Raw genomic sequence first — 25,979 nt, 5'->3', positions numbered from 1 at the left:
TCTCCATCCTGCTCTATCCCATCTATGATGTGAATCATCCCTTTGTCCAGTGTCTCTAAACTGTCGGTGCTACCTGCCCCTTTAGTTACTTAGTTCTCAGATTAACTGTTGAGGTATTGCAGTTTCTGTGTTCAAACAACCTTTACTTTACTTAATAATGACCCCACCCCACCCCCCAAAGTACAAGACTAATGATGCTGGGGTGCTGTTACACTTTTATTAGTTACTGTAGTTAATCTTTTACAGGGCCTAATTTTTTAAAAAACAGAGATGGGTTCTTGCTGGGTTGCCCAGTCTGGCCTCAAACTCCCGGGCTCAAGTGATCTTCCTACTTTGGTTTCCCAAACTGCTGGGATTACAGGAATGAGTCAGCATGCCTGTCCCACTGTGCCTAATTTATAAATTAAAATATATCATAAAGCAGTGAGAAAAACATAAAAAATCCTTGCCCTCATGGAACTTACTTTATAATGGAGCTGTAGAAAATAATAAGCACTTGATAAATGTTATTTACAATTATTATGAACTGCAGGACATTCAGTATATGTCATCATTATATTAGTATTTGGTCAATTATTTAAATTAAAAGTTTAACTTCGTGCCTACCCATACAGTCACATGTCACTTAACTATGGTAATACATTTTGTTTGTTTGTTTCATCATACTCAACCCCAACTATGGTGATACATTCTAAAATATATTAGGTGATTTTAGTTGTGTGAACATCATAAAGTGTATATACACAAACCTAGTTGGTACTGCCTACTATAAAAATAGAAAATACATTTATATATAAACCTAGGCTATATAGTATAGCTTGTTGCTCCTAGGATAAAACAGGTATGGCATGTTACTGTATTGAATACTACAGGCCACTGCAGTATAATGTTAAGTATTTGCATATCTAAATATATCTAAACATAGAAAAGGTACATTAAAAAATATGATATTATGCCTGTAATCTCAGCACTTTGGGAGGCCAAGGAGGGTGGATCACTTGAGGCCGGGAGTTCGAGACCAGCCTGGACAACATGGCAAAACCCTGTCTCTACTAAAAATACAGAAATTAGCCAGGCATAGGGGCGCACGCCTGTAATCCCAGCTACTCTGGTGGCTGCAGCATGAGAATCGCTTGACTCCAAGAGGCAGAGGCTGCAGTGAGCTGAGATAGCGCCAATGCACTCAAGTCTGGGCAAAAAAGTATGGTATTAAAGATTAAACACTCTATCCCTCAGGCCATAATGCAGTGATGTGAACACAACTCTCTGCAGCCTCAACCTCCCAAGTTCATGCAGTCCTCTTACCTCAGCCTCTCAAGTAGCTGGGACTAAAGGTGCACGCCACCACACCCACCTAATTTTTAAAATAGCTACTTGGGAGGCTGAAGCTGGAGGAATGTTTGAGCCCAGGAGTTTCAGGCTGCAGTGAGCTATGATTACCACTGCACTCCAGCCTGGGCAACAGAGCAAGACCTTGTCTCTCTCGCTCTCTTTTTTTTAAAATTAAATTTAAATTAAAAGTTTAACTTAGTGCCTATGAAGTTAATTTTTTTTTTAAAGCACTCTGTTATTCTAGAGTGTTCAGGGCTAAAGAAAACAGGTCATATTTACAAGCTCAACTTGATGATTATGCTCTACTAAAGTCAGCATAAAATGAACGAATGCCCCCAACCCTACCTTTTTTTTTTTTTTTTTAAAGAAAAGATACCAAGGAATTGATAAATAGCAACACAGATTGCTTGTGCTTGGTATTATGTTTTTTTCCTATTTATTACCAGAGTTTTAATCATTTACTATAATCAGAAGAGTAAATGAAAGGCCTCATACTTTAAAGTTTCTATGAAACTATTATTTCATTTAATAATAATTTGGTTGTGAAGGATTTTAAGGTGACTAAATCAATGTGTACATAAAATGGTATATATATATTTCCATCAAACTGTATAACACTAAATGACATGTCTACTGGAGATAAAATAGAAATTCATTAGTCTACCTAATTCCTTTTCTAATCTTATGTATTTTATAAACCAAATAATGAATTATGTAGGTAACTACTGGAACACCTGGGCTATGCTGAACTTTTAAGCAGACATCTAGTTCTGAGTTTTCTGGAAGCTTAGATAAAAAGAGAAAGCTAAAGCACACAGCTCCTATAAACTACTGATGGAAGGAAGAGCAATTTACCAGGTTTAGATCAACTTTGAGTGACAGGTTTCTTTTACATAAATAACTAAAACTGCATGACAGCACTCTGAAAATGGGGGAAGCTGGTGTTTGTCTCCCTTTCCAGGGTAATTAAAGGAAGATACTTTTCATAGAGTCTACATTGCTATGGTTTTCCCTCCTCAGGAGACATATAAAGGAGGATGCCAATGGCATTCCTTAAAAAACATCATAACCATGCACACATTCTCTCATGAAAATAAACGCATAAAGTGCACATTTCAATATAAACCCGAATAAAAATAGGCAATCAGAAAAAAAAACTTGTTTGTTAATATGGTGTTTCAAATTTCCAGTTTAAATAATAAAAGCCCATACAAGTGAGGGGACTATTTCATTCTTAATGGAGAGTTACGTCAAATTATACAAGGAAATAAACTAAAGTATTCAATGGAATTAAGTACTAACTGACAAAAGAAATTTGGTATTAAAATTCCTGTTATCCAATAAGACCAAAACCATGTGGAACTTCATTGAATGCAAAAATCTTTTTTTATCTGATATCTATAGGTAAAATACCCTTATTAGGAGTTATTTAAAAATCAGAATTTGATTTTTATAGAAATGAATCCAGTACTAAATGTACTAGATTTTTTTTTTTTTTTTTTGGTCTTGATCTGTCGCCCAGGCTGGAGTGCAGTGGCGCAATCTTGGCTAAATGCAACGTCCGCCTCCCGCGTTCAAGCAGTTCACCGTCTCAGCCTCCTGAGTAGCTGGGATTACAGGCGCCTGCCACCACGCCTGGCTAATTTTTGTATTTTTAGTAGAGACGGGGTTTCACCATCATAGCCAGGCTGGTCTCGAACTCCTGACCTCGTGATCTACCCGCCTCGGCGTCCCAAAGTACTGGGATTACAGGCGTGAGCCACCGTGCCCAGCCTTAAATGTACTAGATTTAAACATTTAAAAATTCAAGTAATGCTACATATATATAACAAAGCAGCAAGCCAGGTGCGGTGGCTCATGCCTGTAATCCTAGCACTTTGGGAGGCTGAGGCAGGTGGATCACGAGGTCAAGAGTTCGAGACTATCACGGCTAACACGGTGAAACCCGTCTGTACTAAAAATACAAAAAATTAGCCGGGTATGGTGGCAGGCGCCTGTAGTCCCACCTACTCGGGAGGCTGAGGCAGGAGAATGGCGTGAACCTGGGAGACGGAGCTTGCAGTGAGCCAAGATCATGCCACTACACTCCAGCCTGGGCGACAGAGTGAGACTCTGTCAAAAAAAGAAAAAAAAAAGGCAGTAAATGAGATATATTCTTTAAACCACATATGGAAAAGAACTATTCCTGATTTTAAAATAATACTTATGATTTCAAAGAGATGATGACTCAGGATTGCTTAATACTGCAGCACTGCCATCTTTATTGGGTTGCCTTATGCCTTGTAGTTAGGCATCCTCACAAGCCCAAGCTGGCTGCTGTATCACAAAGTAATACTCTGAACCACAAAGTCTAGAGTTAAAAGGAAGTTTTTTTGTTTTTGTTTTTTTATTTTTGACAAAGTCTCACTCTTGTTCCCCAGGCAGGAGTGCAATGGCGTGATCTTGGCTCACTGCAACCTCCCCCTCCCGGGTTCAAGCTATTCTCCTGCCTCAGCCTCCCAAGTAGCTGGGATTACAGGCGCCTGCCACCACGCCCTGCTAATTTTTGTGTTTTTAGTAGAGATGGGGTTTCACCATGTTGGCCAGGCTGGTCTTGAACTCCTGACCTCAGGTGATCTGCCCTCTAAGTTTCCCGAAATCTCCCTGGCCATCTTTCTCAAGAATCTCACTAGTCAGAGATACGAGATTCCATGTCCAATTCAACCAACGGCAAAATAAGTGGGACTACTATGGTGAGCGAGCTAACTCCAGTCAAAATTCACAACTTTGTCTGTGGCCGACCTAGAAGAAACTGAATAAAATGCAGTTATATTATAATAGCAAGGAAAAGGGGGAAGGAAGAGGCTATTAGTTAAGAAATATTCTGTTTTCTTAGACAAAGCAACTTACATATGGTCCAAAGAAAATATCTGCGCTAGCATATTCAAAAGTAGATTTCTCTTGTTTTATATAGTAAAAGAGGAAAATGGTTTTACTAGTTTCTTGCTTCGGGAAGGTAAAAGGGTAATTTAACCTGAACTCCAGACCTTTAGAGATTTTGTTTCTACCTTCAGAAAAATGTCTTAATGTTTTGGCTACACACTGACTACCTTTCATAATGCAATTCTTCCTTGTGGGAGCATGTGTTTTTGGTGGGTTTTTTTTTTTTTTTTTAATCTCTATTTCATGGGTAACTTCAGTGACAAAGCAGTTAAAATCCACTCTGCTTTTTAATCCAAAATCCACTCTGCTTTTTTAAAAGAATATTGAAATTGCTATTAACATATTGCCAATAACAGCCAATACTATTCTTCTGAGTGATACATTACAGTCAGGCAAAGCAAGCTTTATTATGCAGTGTTTCATACGTGTAACTATGGTAATATCGTTGAAAATGTATCTACTGTGCAAAACGAGTAATATATATTTTAGAATCCCACAGAAGAGATTTCAGTTGTTTCTTATTAAACTCAGATGTGAACCCATTTATATGGTTTGCTCTGAATCATGTATTTCCCTAAAGGGAAAAAGAGAAAGATTTAATTTAGTTTAAGAAAAATAGAATAGCATAGTGTTTTGGCAGCTGCCATTTGGCAATTCTTCTGCCAATCCTGGCAACAAAAGCCAGTATCATGAATTGGACTTTTATAAAGGCCCAACCCACAAAAGCTGCCACATATCCACAATAATGTTAGAGTGGAGTGGGGCAGAAGAGGTGTGGAAACTATGGAAGCTACTGTATTTCTCTATGAAGAAAACTATGCAGCAAAAAGCTCAAATGTGTGCTTTTAACTTATGTTTTCAGTATGCTTCTAGTACACAAAAAGAGTACTATAATTTTTAACTATAATTTACTAGATTCTCAAGTTGGCCTCAGTTTCATTACTCTATAAAAAAAAATTATACTCTCCAGCTTGTCTTAAAATTGAAGAGCTTTCATCAATAGAAATCACACAGTGTCTTGTAATTTTGCAACTCAAACAATCAAACCTTAATTAGGTTTAAAAAACATGTTTGTAGCAGCCATTTAGTTATTAAATCACTTCAGCCTATGCTAGTCAAGTAATTTAAAAATTATTATTAAATATAAAATTTCTTAATGTTTTACATAGATAACTATTTTAATTTATTTTCATTGTAATAAAAAGGAGAAAAATGTCCTGTTGAAATCTGGCTGCCACAAAGACTGTTTCTGCAATGTATTTTTAAACTGAAAATATGCTGGCACAGAAAATTGTGCCTACAATTAAAGGCAATGTTTTAAGAACAAAAGAAAAACATTAAAAGTGCTCTGCCTTTCTTGAAATTGAATTGAGTCTTTTTTATGTGAAGAAATAACCACTGAGTTAGCAATCTCAAAGACTGTAATTTTTTTTGAGGGGTAAAATATGAAAAGTATATATTTCCTTTCCCCACATTTAGTTCTAAATGCCATTTGCCTTTAACTTAGAACTAACTGCTTCCAGACATCCTGCTCAAACCTCAATGTTTCATTTACCCACCATCTACAAATTCTCCTTAAGGTCTTAACCCTTTATTTTCTATTCTTTCTCCTCTCATCATTTAGAAAACGGATAATTTCCAATTTCTTGGGGGAAAAGAAGGGATTAATCCGGTGTGAAAACCTCACTCAACCTCACCTCCAGCAATAAATATTATGATCACCACCACAACAGCTACCCTTAAGCATTTCAGTGCTACTCACATATTCAGCTGTCACATAATGGCCTTGAGAATCCTCACAGAGCCCATTTGAGGTAGGTGTTATTATTTGTAGTTTATGAATACGTAAAGTGAGGCTCATAGCATTTAGAAAGTTGCCAGAAGTCATACTCCAAGTAGGAGTGCCTCCAAGGCTTGAGCTGCTCTCCTTTTTAGATCCCAGCCTTTCAACAGCTGCCCCTTTCTCCAACTCTTCTACAGCCAATGAGACTTCTCAGTTCTGCCTTTCATCTTCTGTTCAACGACACTAGAACAGAATAAAGCCATACTTTCCTTAGAGGCCCTTTCCTTCTTTCACTGACAGCAGATGTGCCATGCACATGCCGCCTCTCTCACTGCTCCTCTTCCCTCCTCCTCTCATCTCACTGCCTACCAGCACCCCAGGATCATTTCTATCTGAAGCACAGTAATGAAAGCTTTCCCAATTCCAGGTTAATTTTAAACCCAATGCCTCTCATCCTTGGAAGCTTCACAATCATTTCCTACTCTGAGCTGTTCAGACAAAATTACCACCAAAACAGATTTAGAAATGTTACCTCACATTTCTACCATTACAGGTATCAAAGAATTTAAATACAAATAATAATAATTGTAAAGCATGTGTTGCACCCGACAGGAACTGAAAATCTTGCTTGACTCAGAGGAGATACTTAAACCCCAGTGAGAAAATATGAGTATGATGTAACACTGTAAGTACAAAGCTAAAACCATTATTATAGACATTAAGAACATTAAGAGGAAAAAAATTAAATATTCAAAACATAAAGAGCTCACATACCAACTCACTTGTTTTAGGATTTGGTTTTTCACTGATAATTTCTAAGTTATCTTTCTTAAAAACTCTCTTAAATAAAACCAGCATACACATTAAGAATCTACAACATGGGCTGGGTGCCGTGGCTCACGCCTGTAATTCTAGCACTTTGGGAAGCAGAGGCAGGTGGATCACCTGAGGTCAGGAGTTTGAGACCACTCTGGCCAAAATGGTGAAACCCTGTCTCTACTAAAAATACAAAAATTAGCCAGGTGCAGTGGCGCGCATCTGTAATCCCAGCTACTAGGGAGGCTGAGGCATGAGTATTGCTTGAACCCAGGATGCGGAGGCTGCAGTGAGCCAAGATTGTGCCACTGCACTCCAGCCTGGATGACAGAGTGAGACTCTGTCTCAAAAAAATAAAAAATAAAAAAACAGAAAAAGGAATTTACAAAATGAACACCTTTTAATGAATTTAAAGCAATTTTGAAAGTAATGTAAGAATGATTCAATTAACACCATGCTAGTTAAAGACAAAATGTACCTATCACATCCATCTCGAGTATTACGGCACAGTTACATTTTAGATCACTTGATAAATTAAAAGCAAAAGTGCTTAACATAATTTAGATAATTCTTTCACCTGTAAGTAATTTGAATGAATCTGAACTTAACCATTTAAGAAAATGGGAAGGTTAACTGGTACTACATGGTTAAAACAGAACTATGATTCTTAAAAATGTACACAATAATTTGCCAAAGTAATTTTCTGCCAAGTATTCAAGAATTAAGTGAGACTGACTGCTAATAACATCTCAGCCACTGTGCAGGCGCATATGGTTCCAAGACTCTCTTTTTTAAAAAAAATTGTTATTTATCTTTACAATTTATTTTTCTTTTCTTTCTTTTTTTTTTTTTTTTTTTTTTTTTCAGATGGAATCTCACTGTATTACCCAGGCAGGCTGGAGTACAGTGGTGTGATTTTGGGCTCACTGCAACCTCTAACTCCTGGGTTCAAGTGATTCTCCTGCCTCAACCTCCCAAGTAGATGGGATTACAGGCACCACCACCATGCCCAGCTAATCTGTGTATTTTTAGTAGAGATGGGGGGGTTTTACCATGTTGGCCAGGCTGGTCTTGAACTCCTAGCCTCAAGTGATCCGCCCGCCTCGGCTTCCCATAGTGCTGGGATTACAGGCATGAGCCATCACACCCAGCTATTTTTATAATTTATTTTTCAACTAAAAAATTAAGACAGTATGTATTTATCATGTACAACATAAGACTCTCTTAACAGCATCTGAATCCACCTCATTGTAACAAGACTCTTCACTATTGAGTCTATCCTCCAAGCTGAGCTTCAACTTCTTTCTGTAGAATAGGAATCAAAACCAAAAAACCAAACCAGCAGCACAACAAAACCCCTACCTCTTTAAAAGGATAAAGTATCTGGTTACACACCAAGGCATATTAGCTGGATCTAATAGAGCCCTCACCATATAATACTGAACTTGAATGTGTTAGTAGAATCAGATTTCTTAAAAACAAGTAAATTATGTCACTTCCTTGCTTTAAATAATTGTTGGCTCTCTGCATCATCCTTAATGTGAAGTATAATGGCTTGCATACAACTATAATTTAATGAATAAGGAACACTGATAATGTGATCCAAGGTTAAAGTTTACTATTGAATGATAGACGGAAAAAGCACTTATAAAGCCACATAACAATAAAAATGCTCACAGGGTATATTTTAGGGGGTTAAAAGAATACTTACTCGAAAAGTTGCAGAGTCACTTGTATAAAAATATTGTGTCACAAAAGTCTTACTGACTTTTAAAATAAAACTGGGCAGAACCCTAACTCAGAAACATTTCAATAATCAGAAACATTCTCATCATTTAAAAGCAATAACATGGCATTCAAAAATATACATAGCCTGTAATCCCAGCACTTTGGGAAGCCGAAGTGAGAGGACTGCTTGAGGCCAAGAGTTTGAGGCTAGCCTGGGCAGTAAAGAAAGGCCCTGTCTCTAAAAAATAAATAAATAAATAAATAAATAAAAAAATAATAATAATGATATTAGAACTTAGCCAGGTGAGGTGGTGCATCCCTGTAGTTCCAATTACTCAGGAAGCTGAGGTGGGAGGATCCCTTAAGCTTAGGCGTTCAAGGCTGCAGTGAGCTATGATGGTGCCATTATGCTCCAGCCTGAGCAACAGCAAGACCCTGTCTTTAAAAAAAAAAAAAAACTCCCTAATGAATGCTAATTTGTAATATTTTATTGTAACATGCCTTATATAGAAGTTTATTATACCTTTGGGAAGGAAACAAAAGGCAAATTAGAAAAAGCTGAAGGATCCACTCTTTTACATGTGGTCACACTCCACTTTAGAAAGTTAACCAAATTATAACCTATACATAAATTACCACACAATTTAAAGAGATCCAATTATTTTTATTGTAGATAAAACACACTCTTTCCAATAGAGTCAAACTGACAGAGTAACAGTTCAATTTAAAAGGGAAAAAATTGCTAATCACTTATTCCTTATCGTGCAGTATTCATTTTCATATGTTGCATGAGTTTCAAACAATTTCTTCAAGAATAAAAAAGTAGCTGACTCATAAGCCAAATGATATTCCTGTGATACAAAAAGACTTTGTAAAAACGGTTGGCTTTCTTTCAAAATAGCTATCTCGCAGCATAACAAATACTTTTATTCATTCTATATGTGCTAGGCACTGGTGACACGGCCTTAATAATATTATAAATACAAATAAATAAACAAACATGAAGAGTCACATAACCATAAACAAAATACAAAGGGGAAACCGATTAGGGATTGATCTTGCTTAGAAAGGAAAAGAGCAGAGAAGGCATCATGGAAGTGGCTACCATTTGAATTGAGCCTGGTGGAATCAGTGGGATTAGTCAGATGTGGCTGGAGTTCAGCACAGATTGAAGCTGGCTAGGGCACAAAGAAATGTGGTTGAAAATCTAGGCTTTGACTAACAATATGTTTATGTATATAAAATGTGTTATATAAGTTTTGAAACAATGTATTTGCTCCCCTCCTAGGTTTTCTTTTACTTCAATTCCAAAATAATATATTTTTTAAAACTCTGAAAAGGCCCAAATAGTAATGCACTTTATGTGATGCACACAACACTTAATTTAGGTTCAGTTTAGTCAACAAATCATTATCCTCAAGCACTGAGAAATTTCTCACTTGCAGATGAGGCACGAGTGGGACAGAAATCCAACCCAGAATAGCAGGGTAAGTAACCCAGTTCCTATAGCAGTGACATTGTGAGCACAGAGACACTTGGTGGAAATCCAATGGCCACTACAGGACCCTGTGATGACAATATTTCACTCTGGAGACACATTTCCTTCCAGCAGAGTACAACACAGGGCATGCTATCAACAGGCTAGTTAACTAGCAGGTTTTAATCACCAGAGTGAAGATGGAATCTCTACAACGCAAAGATCAAGATATCCTCCCTCAGGTATTTAACTTGCTTTGCCAATTCATTTCTTCGTGTTGAAATTATTTATTAAGCATCCTATATGTACAAGGTTTTGTACTGTCTACACAAGGAAACAAAAATATAGTTTAAGACTATAAGGGCTTTAAGAAATACTATTCCATCTGAGTTTACTAGGCTAAATTTCAAACAAAGAAGAGTAGCACCATTACACTTTTTCAAGCAGTCTATAGCATTGGTGGAAAGCGTTCCTCAAATGATACCTTATTCACTGGAAAACAGACAAGTGCTCTGTTTTACTGCTTTATTCTTAAGTAAAACTTTTGTGTTAATTTCAAGTTATCCCCACAGCTCTGCTCATTGCCCTCTTTTTTTTTTTTTTTGCCAGATTTAATTTCCTGTTCATACAAAAAAAAAGTTGAAATAGTTTCTCCTCACTTGAACTTTAGTAGCAACCCATGACCTATGATGTCATAATGTCTCAAAAACATCTTTGTTTAAAATGTATACTGAATATTCTAATTCATCATCACCATAGTAACTTACTGATTAAGTTTAAAACACAGACTTAAAGCCATGTTAAAACATTTTCAGTGGATTCAAGATAAAGTTTAAAAGGGAATAGAAATATTCCTCTGTATAGTTAAATTGGGTAGAATCTTAGTTGGAATCTGAAAATTCTGCAACTTAAGGAAAAAATTGTGGATCTTAAATTAAGACTGTCGAGTCAAATAGAGCAAACTTGAAACCCTACTTCCCTATTTCTATGCTTCTAAGTATTATAATATACTGGGAGTCATAATACGAAGCAGTTAGTGTTAATTCCTAAAACTTGTTACTCTTTTCACATTCACATATAAAAAGCTCATTTAGATCACTTCAATACCTAACTATATTATTCACAAAAAATATGTACAGCAAGTCATTCTTCAACTGCTTCAGAAAACTGAAGTGAAAACAGTTAACATATTTAGTAAGAATTTCCATATCATGTTTTCCTCATCTAGACTTGAAAACTAGAGTAGCAAACAAACAAAAAACTAGAGTAGCACAATTATCAGAAAAAAACTATTCATTTTTTATTCTTTAAGAAAAACACTTTGTTTGGAAATTCTTCTAAAAGACCTTGAAATCACAACGCTGCTGCTGAAAATGCAAGAAAACGATTATGCCAGAAATGGCAAAATGTAAGACTTTATAGGCTTTTGTTTGTACAATATAAATAGAATGAAATTACAATAATATCATTCATCCATATGAAACAGGGAAAAAGAATTTATAAGCAAAATAGCTATGTCTAGAAACAAAAGAAAAAGCTTACCCAACATAACCTACTTCTTAAACTAATGCTTTTAAAACAACAAAATCAATTTACATAGTACAACTCAAAGAAACATGAATTTATATTAATAATAATAAATCTTGCCTGGCCTCTACAATTAACAGCAGAACTCTTAATTTCTTTAAAAAATTAAGAAACTTCTTAATTTATTTAAATGCTAAATAAAATACAATCTGTAATATATAATCTCCTGCCATTATATTGCTCTTAAATTTTAAGTCAATAAAGATTCCTATTTTGAATCATATCACTGAAATGGCCCAATAATTGAAGAATTAAAGACATAGCAGCTTCTATTAATAAGCTTATACTAGTATTGATATACCTTAAAAAAATTATATAATGCATACTGTTAGTACCTCCACAGGAACATCTGAGGAATTATTCATCTAATTATCTTTGGAGGTCTAGGGGCAAATCAAGTATCTTCTCTAAGTTAAAAATAAGGAATAATAAGATTTTAAATAAAAATCTTTAGGTTTTAAAGCAATTTGTGACTACTATGTATTCATGTAGCCTAAAGTTAAGGAATAACTAAGAGGAAGACATTTCCAATGCTCAAATCTTAAAATGTTCAAGCATTTGAAAACCTCATGAACATACTTATATTTCTACAACAAAACAATACTTTGTTTATAAAAATATTTATAGTATGTAAATCCTTTGCACTAGGCATTGTGCCTGGCACCAGAGCTACAAAGATTATTTGCCATAGGATCATTAACTGAGGAAAAGGACTACTGTTCACTTAGCTATTAGCTATTTATTATTAATACATTAAAGTAACAAGAATTACTCACCAGCCTTCATCAAAATCAGTTCTTAAAAGGACGAATTCAATTATACGCAAAAAGGACACTGGAGTAAAAATAAGACTCAACTGCTTTGTCTTTAAGCTGTTCTCAATGAGCACTGTGGGGACGAAGCACTGAGGAAATACACTGTGGTTCTGAGGCTGGCCTGCCACTCTGGAAGTCTGACACCAGACTGACGTCACATTCAAACATGTCACTGCAGCCGCAAACTAAGGCAGCTCCTCCAGGAAGAATCTGTTGTGATTATGCATGCCTTCCAGCCATAAGAGTAAAATATGATTTCAATTCCCTTAAAATTGGCATATAGCATAGGATGAAACACCAAGATATATGGCTGCAAATAGTTACTGAAGAAAACGTTTACTGAGTATTAAAATAACCTTAGCTCTAAATAAATGCAAATTTCTTGTTTAAACTGTAAGCACATCAACTAAAATGACTCTAAAAACAGTTTTTCCTGTTTTTTCCAAGATGATATATATTTGTTTCAAAAATTCAAGCAATAAAAGGTATATAAAAGGCTAAAATTGCCTGGAATTCCACCACCCAGAAATGATGATGATGGTTGCTCAGTTTTATTGACCACTTACTATGTTAAGCACTTTACAAATTCATGTGAGCCTCATAACCCAACAAGATAGATTCTATAGTAGTGATCTCCATTTTACTGAAGTAACTAAGGTACAAAGTAGTTAAGTAATTTGCCCACAGTCACAATGCTAATAAGTGATTAAATAGGATTCAAACCCAGGCAGAGTGCCTGCACTGCCCAGACATTTGATTACCAAGGTATACTAACTAGCAGAAAAGATAAGAGTTGTTAACATTGTGGTGAACATGATTTCAAACCAGAGTTTGTAACATAAACAAGTATTTATTCAACAGAAGGAAATAAAACTATACATGTTGTTTTGCAACATACTTTCTTTCACTCAATAATGTGCTATGGACAGGTTTCCATGTCAGCAATTACATTCCTAACTTTCCTTTTGTGATGACTGCTCAGATATCTTTGGGCTTTTATGTGTTTAGCTATGTGGGATAATTCTCAGAAGTGGGATGGATAGGTCAAAACACGTGCATGTTTTCAACATTTACACACGCTATCCTCCAAAAAGAGGTAACAATGTATATTTGTACCTCAGTGCATTAAATTTCTCCTTTCCCCACATCTCAGCTCATACTGAATACTGACAATGACTTTTCTTCTTTGCAAGAAAGCCATCACACTGTTTTAATTGGGTGTGTGTATGTTTCAATTTAAAGTGAGGTTAAACCTTTCTTCATATGCCTATTCACACAGAAGGCAGTACAGCTTAAAGCTCAAAAGCACATCAGCTACGAAGTCAGATGACCGCAGTTCAAGCCCAGCTCCTTTTCTCAACAGTTTTCTGACCACAGGCAGGTTACTTAGTCTCCCCGTGATTCCATTTCCTTACTCAGAAAATATAATAATGTAATACTCATGAGATTTTTCTGATTATTGTATGAGAAAAACCATGTCAAGCAATTAGAACAGTGCTTACCACATTCTAAGTGTTTAATTAAATGTTGACTGACATTTAGTGGCTGACTGTATTTCTTCTACAGTTCATGCCCTTTACCCAAAATGGGGATTTTTAACAGTGTATGGGCAAACCATTTTACAAAACATATTGTATATACCTTGTTAGAATGCTACTGATATAAAAATTTTTAGATACCTCAATCTGAGTTGTCTTACAACTAAATCTAGCACGCAACGTAACTGGTGCTAAAACAAATTCCTTTCATATGAAACTGCTGTAACAAAAATTAAAAATAGCATCTCAAGTTGAGAAAACAAAATTATTTCATCATGTAATTTGAAATATAGATAAGCAAGCCAACACAGTTTGCTATAACCAGAAGGGTTTGCATATGTTTTAGAGAAGTAGTGATTCATGATCTTTCTCACTTTTTTCAGTGAAGCCTTTGCTAGTTTCAAATATGTTCAAGTTTAAACTCCTCATACAATAAAAGAAAACAAATCCATTCTCAGAAACATGAAAAAGAAGTCAATGAAACAACTTTTCCAGTTCTAAAAGCCAAGGACAGCCCCCTTTAAAAAACATAAATCAGAGAATCTAAAAGACAATAAAAAACATAAACCATAACCTATAAACACTGTATGAAGATTAAAATATAGTAAGCTTACTATCCTTACCCCCAAATCAATTTGATCTTCTATTATATAATAAGGGCTTCACTGTTCTCATCAGACAGCTGTAACAAAACACCTCAAAAACTTACTGAGAAGGAATTTTGTATTATCCTGGCAGAGCTGGTTCAGGCGTATTCACTGTTGTATATGCTATAAAATCACCCCATTTGAAGGCAGACATTTTTGTAATAAAATTGCAGCACAATGTTTGCATAATCACACAGTGGCATGGTGGTTCTGCATATGGCTGCCAGGAGAAAAACAATACATCAAATCAGCAGGGATGTGTCAAGAGACTCTGGAAGCTTATGAGGGATACTAAGAAGCATCAAGTCAACCAAGGGTTTGGTTTATGAAGTTACCAGCACCCTGCACAGCTTCTCTAGAACCTGTGAGGGTCAGGCCCTTTAATACAGCCACCGTTTACAGAAGGACTGCCACAGGGAAAACACCGTTGTGAAGGGGGGCATAAGATAAGGTCCCTGCTCTCAAGGCCCTAACAGCCTGAAGTGACAGTTTAATAAGGAGAAAGAGCTGTAAACAGATCATTATAACACAACCTCACTTGTAGAGCACAGAAGAGGAAATGGCTAAATGCCTGGGGGAATCTGGAAAAGGCTTAACAAACTGACAGCTGACCTGACTATTTCAAGAGGCAACTTCAGTTAGAGGTAGCAGTAGTTATAAAAGCGCAAATCTAAGATGTAATCTAAATTTTACATTTAAAAAGGATGCCCTGTTAAAGAGAAACTATTCATTTAAGGAAAAGAATAGGTTACAAATAGGGCAATTCTCACAAGTTCCTTGTAAAATTCTGCCCAGTTTCCCCAAATGTCACTGATGACAAGTTTAGCTTTCTCAATTCTGCCGAAACCACGTTTTAGGAAAAGAAGCTGAGGCAGACTGTGGATCAATGCTCCACTACTTCGTGAGAGCTAATAAACGTCTTTAAATCAAGGGGAATCCTAAATCTCAATAAATCCTGATTCTCTTTTCACATTATCTCTATACTATAGGTCAGGAACAATGAATGCTTCATTAAAAAGGCACAGAAAAAATCCAGTGAGGGCCTCCAAAGTATTCCCCACGAAATAACATGTTTCAGCGCATTCCTCAGCAATATTTGTGATAATGACTAAAGATCTAATTGTGATATTTGTAATTTTTCAGCCCTTATGTTACTTTACTTGTCAGTGCCATTTAAAACTTTGACCACTGTCTTCTTCAAAGTGCCAGCCTTGACCTTGACTTAACCTAGTTTCCCAGCATTCACTCTAGTAAACAGGTTTATGTTCAAACAACTAAATCCAGCATTGAGGTGTTTTGAATACCATAAATTGGTACCGATTTACTCATCACACATATTCAAAGTAGTTCTTTTAACGGGTAAGAAACAGATCTCCTACCAATCTCTTTTCCATACAGTACCTAACAGTGCTGTACAACATGATGCATGCAAATGTTTCATCAGTTGACTACTGATTTTTATTGCCTAGGTCATTTAATACAAATTGTTCAGATCAGAAAAATACTAGTACGAGAAAAGCACAACTGCATATTAAATCCCAAGTTTAAACAGAGGCAAAAATTAAGGATAATGATAACCTCCTTTTCCCAAATTTCCAAATTCATTTATTTTGGTATAGCACATACCATTTGTTCATGACTTAAGAAAAGAAAAACCAAAGTAACGCTAATTAGAAAAGTAAATTTTAAAATAATTTGAAAATATAGCGTCTTTCTCTCTCTCGTATCCTCATTATCTTCTGCTAAAAGTTGGTAATCAAGTAAGGAGTAAATCAGCTTACAGAAATTAAACTCTCACACCTAATGATTACCTGAGGTAGGTTTCAAATATCCCATGAACTTACGGCACAGGTAACCACTATATAAACTGAAGTAGAGTATAAGAATAAACTCTATGCCACCAAGGAAGACAATCGACGTGGGTATGGGGCCAAGAACTTCTAAACACAATGTTAGTCTAGTCATCCTCATTTGATACTGACATAATAGTTCAGATATTTTTCATCCACTACCCAAGAAATGTTCAAGGGTTGCTCCATGCTATCATCTTGGTTTTCTTTTACAGGTGAAATTTCACTACATAGCAACTCTTAGAAAAAGTAACTGGAAGAGTTGAATGATTTAAGAATCAAATGAATCCATAAACACCTGCTTAGGAAGAGACCATTTATAACGAAAAAGCCCTTCATACACTAGAATCTTCCTCCTCAGAGAGTGACAACTTCTAAAATACATTTGCTTACTAATGGGATTCAGAACTATTTAATCTGAAAATATCAAGTTCTCAAGTTATCAAATGACAAGTTAGCCCTCTAAGGCCAGTTTAATAAGAGACTTAGACATTTTTTATTCTCATTTCTTCCAAATCCTTTCTAAATTCTTTCCACTTCTTGTACGAGATTAGTAGCCACAAGTTCCTCCTTCTGACCTCTGTCATAACTTGCATATCTCACTAATTTACATTATTCAGGTCCAGCTCAAATGTTTCCTTCTCAGAGAGATCTACCCCAATCTCCCTCACTCAGGTAGTTCCAGTACTACATATTAGGAACAATCAGCATAACCAACAAAATTTAGAGACATGGGTACTTCCATCTCAAATAATCTGTTAATATAAACTATCTTGCACAGTAGGTGGAAAGTGTGTACTCATGGAGACTGGACTAACATCTAATAAGTTCATTCATACAGCCAAATACAAACCAAAATGAGAAATACAATCTAAAAAGCAGCAATTATTTGAGCAATAAAACTTAATCCTATTTCTTCCCTGTGTCCTTGTTTTCATATGGCATCTCAGCTTCTGAGCTACAGGAGAAATGTGTGGTTATATTTATATCTCCTTCGGCATATTTAAACTCTATCTTTGGGTGCTTGAAGATAATTTTTCTCGATGGAAAAAAACAGATTGAGTGGTGATTCTTTTAATGGACTCTGGAATCTTTACATTTTCACCTTAATCACTACAGTTCTAGAAAAATTTCCAGTCAAAGAGTATATATGCAACAAATGTAGTATAAAAACTTAAATTTACTGATTTTATAATTAAATATACAGTAGTAATAAAAAATTAGGTTTGTAAAAATCTGTGCTTTACGTAAGATAATCTTCAAATTCTAGCATAATAAATTCTGATTCAAGAACATGTTGATGAATACAAAATCATAAATATGATGAATATAAAATTAATGACCCAAGCTTTATGAGTAAATATTTATATATGCATATATAAATATATATACATATATGTGTACATACATAAATATATACATATGTGTACATATATAAATATATATACATATATGTGTGCATATATAAATATATATACATATATATAAATTCAGTTGTAATTTCCTTACCTAGGTCCTAAGTATAACCTTTTGGATGAATATACATTTTTAAACATTGACAAAAATTGCACATATTTATGTGAATGTACACTTGTGAATGGCAGTTTGTGACTTATACTCTAACTGTATATAAAATGATTTTCATTCTGAAGGAAATAAAATCTAACTCGTTTTCTACAGAGCTTGATTTACCAAAAAAAATCTATTATTCAAGTACTAACAGTCAATTCTACACTTGTACTATCTGCTTGGAAGATACATGGTATGTTTTTGATGCAGGAATAGAATTAAACATATGATAGTGTTACCAGTTTCATTATCATCAAAAAAATAGGCCTCAAAGAAACTCTTACAATGGTTGCTTTGTGTGTTAGCTTGATTTACTTATTAAGAAACTCCTGTTTACCCTTTTGTAGGGAAGGAAGAAAATACCCATGTTTTAAAAAAACCACAATACAGGACAGACTGTGTTATGGAGACTCATGATTAAGACACAGCCTTAGGACCTAAAAGACAATTCTATCTCTACAACGGACTCAATGAAAGGTCCTGAAAAAGTAACTGACTTCGTAAGTTGTCCTTTACTCACCATGATATTGAGAGGTGACAGCGTGGTGGCAGCCCTCGCTCGCTCTCAGCACCTCCTTGGCCTCGGCGCCCACTCTGGCCGTGCCTGAGGAGCCCTTCAGCCTGCCGCTGCACTGTGGGAGCCCCTCTCTGGGCTGGAGACAGCTCCCTCTGCTTGCGGGGAGGTGTGGAGGGAGAGGCGCGGGCGGGAACTGGGGTGTGCGTGGCGCTCACGGGCCAGCGTGAGTTCCGGGTGGGCGCAGGCTGGGCGGGCCCCGCACTCGGAGTGGCCGGCCGGCACCGCCAGCCCCGGGCAGTGAGGGGCTTAGCACCCAGGCCAGCAGCTGCGGAGGGGGCGCCGGGTCCTCCAGCACTGCCAGCCCACCCGCACCGTGCTCAAATTCTCACCGGGCCTCAGCTGCTTCCCCACCAGGCAGGGCTGGGGATCTGCAGCCCGCCATGCCCAAGCCTCCCCTCCGCCGTGGGTTCCTGCTCGGCCCAAGACTTCCTGCACCATCCCCGCTCCGCGGCGCCCGGTCCCATCAACCGCCCAAGGGCTGAGGAGTGCAGGCGCATGGCGTGGGACTGGCAGGCAGGTCCACCTGCAGCCCCGGGGTGGGATCCACTAGGTGAAGCCAGCTGGGCTCCTGAGTCTAGTGGGGACTTGGGAGAAACTTTATGTCTAGCTAAGGGATTGTAAATACACCAATCAGCACTCTGTGGCTAGCTTAAGGTTTGTAAATGCACCAATCAGCACTCTGTATCTAGCTAATCTGGTGGGGACTTCAGGAACCCTTATGTCTAGCTAAAGGATTGTAAATACACCAATCAGCACTCTGTGTCTAGCTAAGGGATTGTAAATACACCAATCAGCACTCTGTATCTAGCTAATCTGGTGGGGACTTGGAGAACCTTTATGTCTAGCTAAGGGATTGTAAATACACCAATCAGCACTCTTTGTCTAGCTCAAGGTTTAAAAACACACCAATCAGCATCCTGTGTCTAGCTCAAGGTTTGTAAATGCACCAATCAGTGCTCCGTGGGGACTTAGAGAACTTCTGTGTCTAGCTCAGGGATTGTAAATGCACCAATCAGCACCCCGTCAAAACGGACCAATCAGCTCTCTATAAAATGGACCAATCAGCAGGATGTGGGTGGGTCCAGATAAGGGAATAAAAGCTGGCTGCCCAAGCCAGCAGTGGCAACCTGCTTGGGTCCCCACTGTGGAAGCTTTGTTTTTTCACTCTTTGCAATATATCTTGCTGCTGCTCACTCTTTGGGTAGGCACTGCCTTTATGAGCTGTAACACTCACTGTGAAGGTCTGCAGCTTCACTCCTAAGGCCAGCAAGACCACAAACCCACCGGAAGGAATGAACAACTCCAAACAGGAGGAACGAACAACTCCAGACGTGCCGCCTTAAGAGCTGTAACACTCACCGCGAAGGTCTGCAGCTTCACTCCTGAAGCCAGCGAGACCACGAGCTCACCAGAAGGAATAAACTCCGAACACATCCGAACATCAGAAGGAACAAACTCTGAAGACACCACCTTTAAGAACTGTAACACTCACAGCAAGCGTCCGCGGCTTCATTCTTGAAGTCAGTGACACCAAGAACTCACCAATTCCGGACACAATATTGCATAACAAACACAGTCATGTGGTCTCATGTCAACAACTCCAACCAAGACCATCTGCCTGCCAACATCAAGTTTTACTGGCGTATGGCTATTTTCCCCTAAAACCAAACAAAAAACAAACTAAATATTTCTCTGCTATGAGTGACTTAAAAATCAAAAACAAGTTTTAACTTGCCACACTTCTACATTCATATTTCTGATACTGGAGGGCAGATTTCTTTGTCCATTTTTACACTTCATTTGTATAAATTCCTTTGTCAACAAGTTTTTTCTTTCCTTTTAAATGAAACCACTTATCTTTATTTTGGAAATTTATTGAAAATGTTACACTGCTGTCTAGTGTTAAAAAAAATCACATAAATGGTTTGAGATTTGATTACTTGGCTAACAATAGGTTTTTCATTTGTTTAGCAAATATTTAGAGTGTAATGCTTTTTCCATAAAACAAGCATTTTTTCTAGATCCTGTAGGAGAATTAAAAAATTAAAAAGAGAAAAAGAGAATGTCTAGGTGTGGGTGGGTAAGTGGAATAGATAAGTACAGAAGTAAAATAAAAGTGAGAATATTAGATATGCTACTGCACAAATGGACTTTAGCTGCCTAGATCAGAATTCTGGATCAGGTCTTAAGAAAACTATTGTACGTCTCTGTGCCTCAGTTCTTCCTTCATCTCTAAAATGGGTCTAATAACATCTTCCTCATAATTGTTACGATGAAACAAATGAAAACAAAAGCCTTACAACGATAGTGTCTGACATATAATTAGAGCTTATTATGCAATAGCTATTGTTCTAAAAGACATGTAGATCAGAAAATAAAACAGAGAAAAATATAAATGGGCTTTGAGTTTGAATCCTATCAAGGACAGGTAGGATGTGGAGAGTAGAAAACAGGAAGTCATGATGCAAACATATTGGGGTAAAAATGAAATGGTTAGTTTGGCTTAGTTATAATGCAATGGCTTAGTACGGTATATGAAGAGCAGGACTGAAAGGCTGTATTAGACAAAGGGACCTGGTGTAACATAGTAGGCCACAAACAGCTACTAAAGAGACAAGGGTTATAATCAAAGGAGATTTATCAGCAGAGGACCATAAGTCACATGGAGGGTTGGCGAGGGTGTGGATTTATGAAAAATGCCCTTGAGAAAGCTGATTTTCCCATGAAGTAGTTTCACTTACTGTGATGCAGGGCTTATACTAAGGACCCACCACAAGAATTAAAGCACTAAGCTTGGATCTTAGTGGGCTCCCATTGTCCAGAGGTGATGCAGTGAATGAAAAGAAAATGAGACGTGATATGAACTTGAAAACAAGTTTGACTTAGCTTATATTACTGTTTAGATTTTGAATGAAACATTCTCTTATAAAGGTTTTTGCAAAACAGCTGCTACTGAACTCTAAACCTGGTTAACCTTCAACAACTGCGCTGCGGCAGAGATTGGTCATTGCTATCCACTGCCCATTCTTTTTTTCTTGCTCAGCTTTATTCAAGGAAGGAATGCACCCTGCGAAAGTACTACATTTCCTGGCTTCCCTTGCAACTAGGTACAGGCATGTTAATTAGGCATAGCCAATGAGGTGGGGGACCTTAGGAAATTAATTCATTTGCCCTTCTGATTTTTATACCTTCTGGATATAATGAGAGCCATTTCAGAGCATGAATTAATCTTGAGAAAATCACTCACATTCTAGGACAGTAAAGCAGGAAAATGGAAGGAACTCTGATTCCAACCCTAGAATACTTATCTCTGGGACTCCTTTACTTGAAAGAATAAACTACTCTGTGTTTAAACTACTCACAGAAGCTCTTCAGCTTAAACCAATTACTGGCATGGGGAACAGGATTAACTCTACAAGAATAACTATTATTTAGACCCTGGGGCTGAGGAAGCTTACCTTCCCAGAGGACATGAGAAAAAAAAAAAAAAAAGAAAGAAATCACTAAAGCAAAATTGGGATTCTTTCCAATAGGAAGAAAGTTGGAAGGAAGAGTGGATAGCAATTTGGTAGGCACCAAGAATGGTCTATCACATTCTGTGACCCCCAAAAAAGTACATTTAATCAATCGAAATGTAATTTAAAATGAAAAAGCCAGTTCTGTGTATTAAGTAACTGAAAACATTAACAATGAGCAACAAAAGATTAAGCTGCCAAAACTTTAAGTTCTGCATAATAGAAAACATCACAATAGAGGTACGGAACTGGAAACTGGAAGGATATAACCGACTTCCTTATACAGTAAAATTACTGTCAATCAAGTAAAAAAAAAAACTTAAAAATTGCTATCCAGAAAGATTCTCCAATTCTAAATAATCTGTATAACTCTTTGATTCCTAAATTGGCTAAATATTTCAAAAATGTTACCCACATATTAGATATAAAAGACAAAACAAGAAAGGAATAAAGCATAATAATTTAAATAACAGAGCACATTCCGTTCTTAAACACCATTCTTAAAAAGTATGTTCAGATGACTGAAGATCAGACATAAAAAATTATGACTATCCAAACACAAACTTTAAAAATGGACCAGTTTCACAGCTTTTCTTTGAAAAATTTCATAACAATATATGCTAATGTTACCTAACTATAACAAAAAATTCCAGATTGTTCATAATTTAATTTGGAAGTCCAAGAGTCAGTTCAGGATCTCAGCATAAATATTTAGTGTTGACAGGAATGTAAATGGTGCGGGTGCTATGGAAAACAGTTTAGCTCAAAAAGTTGGACACAAAATTGCCATATGACCTAGCAATTCAACTCCCAGATATATATACCCAAATAATTAAAAACAGGGATTCAAACAAATACTTGTACATATATGTTCACAGCAGTACTATTCATAATAGCCAAAAGGTGGAAAGAACCCACATGCCCAATCAACAAATGAATGGAAAAACAAAATATAGCATTTACAAATGATGGAATATTATTCAGCCATAAAAAGGAATGATGTACTGATACATGCTACAAGATGAATCACAAAACCATTAATGCTAAGTGAAAAAAGGTAGACACAAAAGATCACATACTGTAGAATTTCATTTATAAGAAATGCCCCAAATAGTAAATCCATAGAGACAGAAAGCAGATTAATCTTTGGAACTGGATAGAGGTGATGGTTGCATTCCATTGTGAATGAATGTATTAAATACCAATGAGCTGTACATTTTAAAATGGTTACTTTTACACGATATGAATTTTACCACAATTCAAAAATAACTAATGTAGCATTAATATGAAATATGTAAAGATCTGAAGGAAGATGTGCATTGGAATTTAATCAGTTCTAGTTAGTAGGATTTTGACTTGCTTTAATCGCACAATTTTCTACAATTTTTCCCCTGACTGAATATATCCTGGGATGATCTTCATTACTTCCAGCCCTCTAAGAAAACTTAAAATGTGACTCTACATTCAGATTAATACCCACATTGCAAATGGAATTGCCAAATTGCACATCCAACTTGTTCAAAAGACAAACAGGTTAAAAAGCATTCTGATCTAAACCACAAATGAAGGAGATTCTAATAATTTACAGTTATGAAGATCCTTGAGGAAACTTTTTGGTAGTTTGGGACCCTCTAACATCACCTTATAATGCTTTTGTTGCTTCTCATGAGAAAAATGGGATTAACAGATTGTTTCCTACTGTCTTGTTCTTCTACAAGGATCAGAGTGGTCCTCTCTAGAAGGCAGACCATACAGCATAATGTAACAAGGGAAAATAATAAGCAAGAACTGCAAATTCTGTACTAAAACTCCACAAATGCTAAAACAAAAACCCCATATTTTCTACAATTTTACTTGTTTGCAAATTTTCAATTAAAAAAGAGACAGAAAATTAAAATCCTACCCTCAGATGTTTTAGATGTAGTAAGCAAATTCCGCACTGGTCCACAATTTCTGCTCTGAGGAAAGTAATTAAAAGGGCTACAATACTTCTCTCCTGTGAAATGGAAGCTGGATGTGGCTCTGACACAGGCAGTAGGCATTGGTTTACCACCTCTCCCCAAAGATGGAGTAAAAAGGAGCAGTTTTGTGGCCGTGAAATATTGAGACTCTCACCTTTGGGAAAGCGGACTGAAAGCATCTGTAAAAGGACAAGTACTGATGGGCACTTCCTACTGTATGGAATCAAGGGATTGCAAAAACGCTTTCCACTGGTATCTGTCCTTCATTGTCTTAAAACTGCCATCCCATTGTGGCTAACAGAAGAGATAAGCCCAATTTTAACAGATTCTTTTTTCCCCTTTTTAGGCGATGAGGTCTTGCTATGTTGCCCAGGCTGGAGTAGAGTGGCTATTCACAGTCACAACGATAGCACACTATAGCCTTGACCTCCTGGTCTCAAGTAATCCTCCCACTCCAGTCTCCTATCAGCTGAGAGTAAAGGTGCACACCATCATGCCTGGCTAAAACACTAATTTTTTCCAAATAAATGTCAAAAAATTTGCTTTTAGAACATGTATACTGTATCTATATATTTAAAGCCATATACTTTTGAAATATTACCACCATCATTATCTAATGAAACATAATTTTTATTTCATTAGAACACTGAATGATGGTCATTGAAAGTGCTTTAAGCAGAGACAGTCACTGAAGCAAATTGTCTAAAATTCTGTAACTTAGTCATATTTATTTAGAAATATTTCATTAAACTCTCCAAAACTGAAGGCCATTTAAACTTATTTTATGCAACGATTTTTAAAAAAAATTTTCATAGGGCCCTATTTGGTTGTAAAGAAGGTAAGTGTTCCTTGAGATAATGTTTTACTATGAAATGCAGAAAATTGGTTTATACCATGTAAGAGCAAAACCCACTGATAATGTGGGCAAGTGAGTGGGAAAAGAAGTTAATGGTAGAATTCTGTCCAGGAAAAAAACAAAAAGAAAAACAGAAAAAAAGTCATTCAATTAAACCAGACTTCCAAACTTCATCATTCCTGGACCTCATTGAACTTCTGAGTGCCACATGTACTATTAACAATACTTGAGAGTTACTTTATTAAAAAAGCAACCTAGTCTCATCCTAAGCAGGATCTGTAAAATTGCAAATTTTTATTAAAAAAATAGCTATAGTTTTCTAACACACAATATTAAAACAAGAAAATTTCATCCACATACTGCCTTGTTAGACTGTAATTAACTTTAAAACACTTCAGTATAAACGGTGGAGGAAGACAGTTAATATATTAAATATCCTATTAATGATTCACATTCAAGGAAACCTAGACAACAATCACACAGGCACTACAAGTATCACTAATTTTGTATCAGAGGGTTCATTAATTAGCATAAGGGATGTTGGAAATATTTTTTCACAGTGAGATGAGTGATATTCAAAGTATGTGGTTGGTTCTCTAGTCTTTACATAAGTAAGAAACAAGATCTCTGGCTATCCTGGAAGCCAAACAACTTTGGAGTAGTGGTCCAGTAGAGAATTTTACTTGGCTCTTCCTCCCTCGCAGTGAAGGATTCTGCTGCTTGATCCCATTAACTGAGCTGATCCCTCTGCCAGAATATTATGTTTTGAGTTAATCTTTGATGTAAGGTGCTTGCTGGAATGCCTAAAAAGAAGAGAGAGGGACTCTATTCTCATAGGAACAGTTTGAATGACCATTTTTATGCCTATTACAAATGCCCAAATTTGTTTATCTCAACTCACAACATACCTAAAAATCATTTTATATACTATCAGTGATATGTATACCATGTTTTGGGAAACATCAAATTAAACCTGTACAAAGAAAAAGTGAGTAATTTAAATATA

The 25,979-nt window shown here is 36.5% G+C and overlaps 1 protein-coding gene across 36 annotated transcripts in view; it reads right to left on the bottom strand.

The window, feature by feature from the left end:
* PLEKHA5 (pleckstrin homology domain containing A5) overlaps positions 1 to 25,979 on the bottom strand; it is a 247,936-nt gene that overhangs the window by 129,737 nt on the left and 92,220 nt on the right. Inside the window, exon 1 of one of the 36 annotated variants that reach the window (XM_032159761.2) lies at positions 12,422 to 12,518. The exons of the other annotated variants lie outside the window; for them this stretch is intronic. The gene's annotated coding sequence lies outside the window, so the exon portion shown is untranslated. Of the gene's footprint in view, positions 1 to 12,421; positions 12,519 to 25,979 lie in introns of those variants that run through there. 36 annotated transcript variants of the gene reach the window in all.

The sequence above is a fragment of the Hylobates moloch genome, unplaced genomic scaffold, assembly GCF_009828535.3.
Source record: "Hylobates moloch isolate HMO894 unplaced genomic scaffold, HMol_V3 SCAFFOLD_8, whole genome shotgun sequence".
Lineage (NCBI taxonomy): Eukaryota > Metazoa > Chordata > Mammalia > Primates > Hylobatidae > Hylobates > Hylobates moloch.
This window is presented reverse-complemented; position numbering and strand designations above follow the sequence as displayed.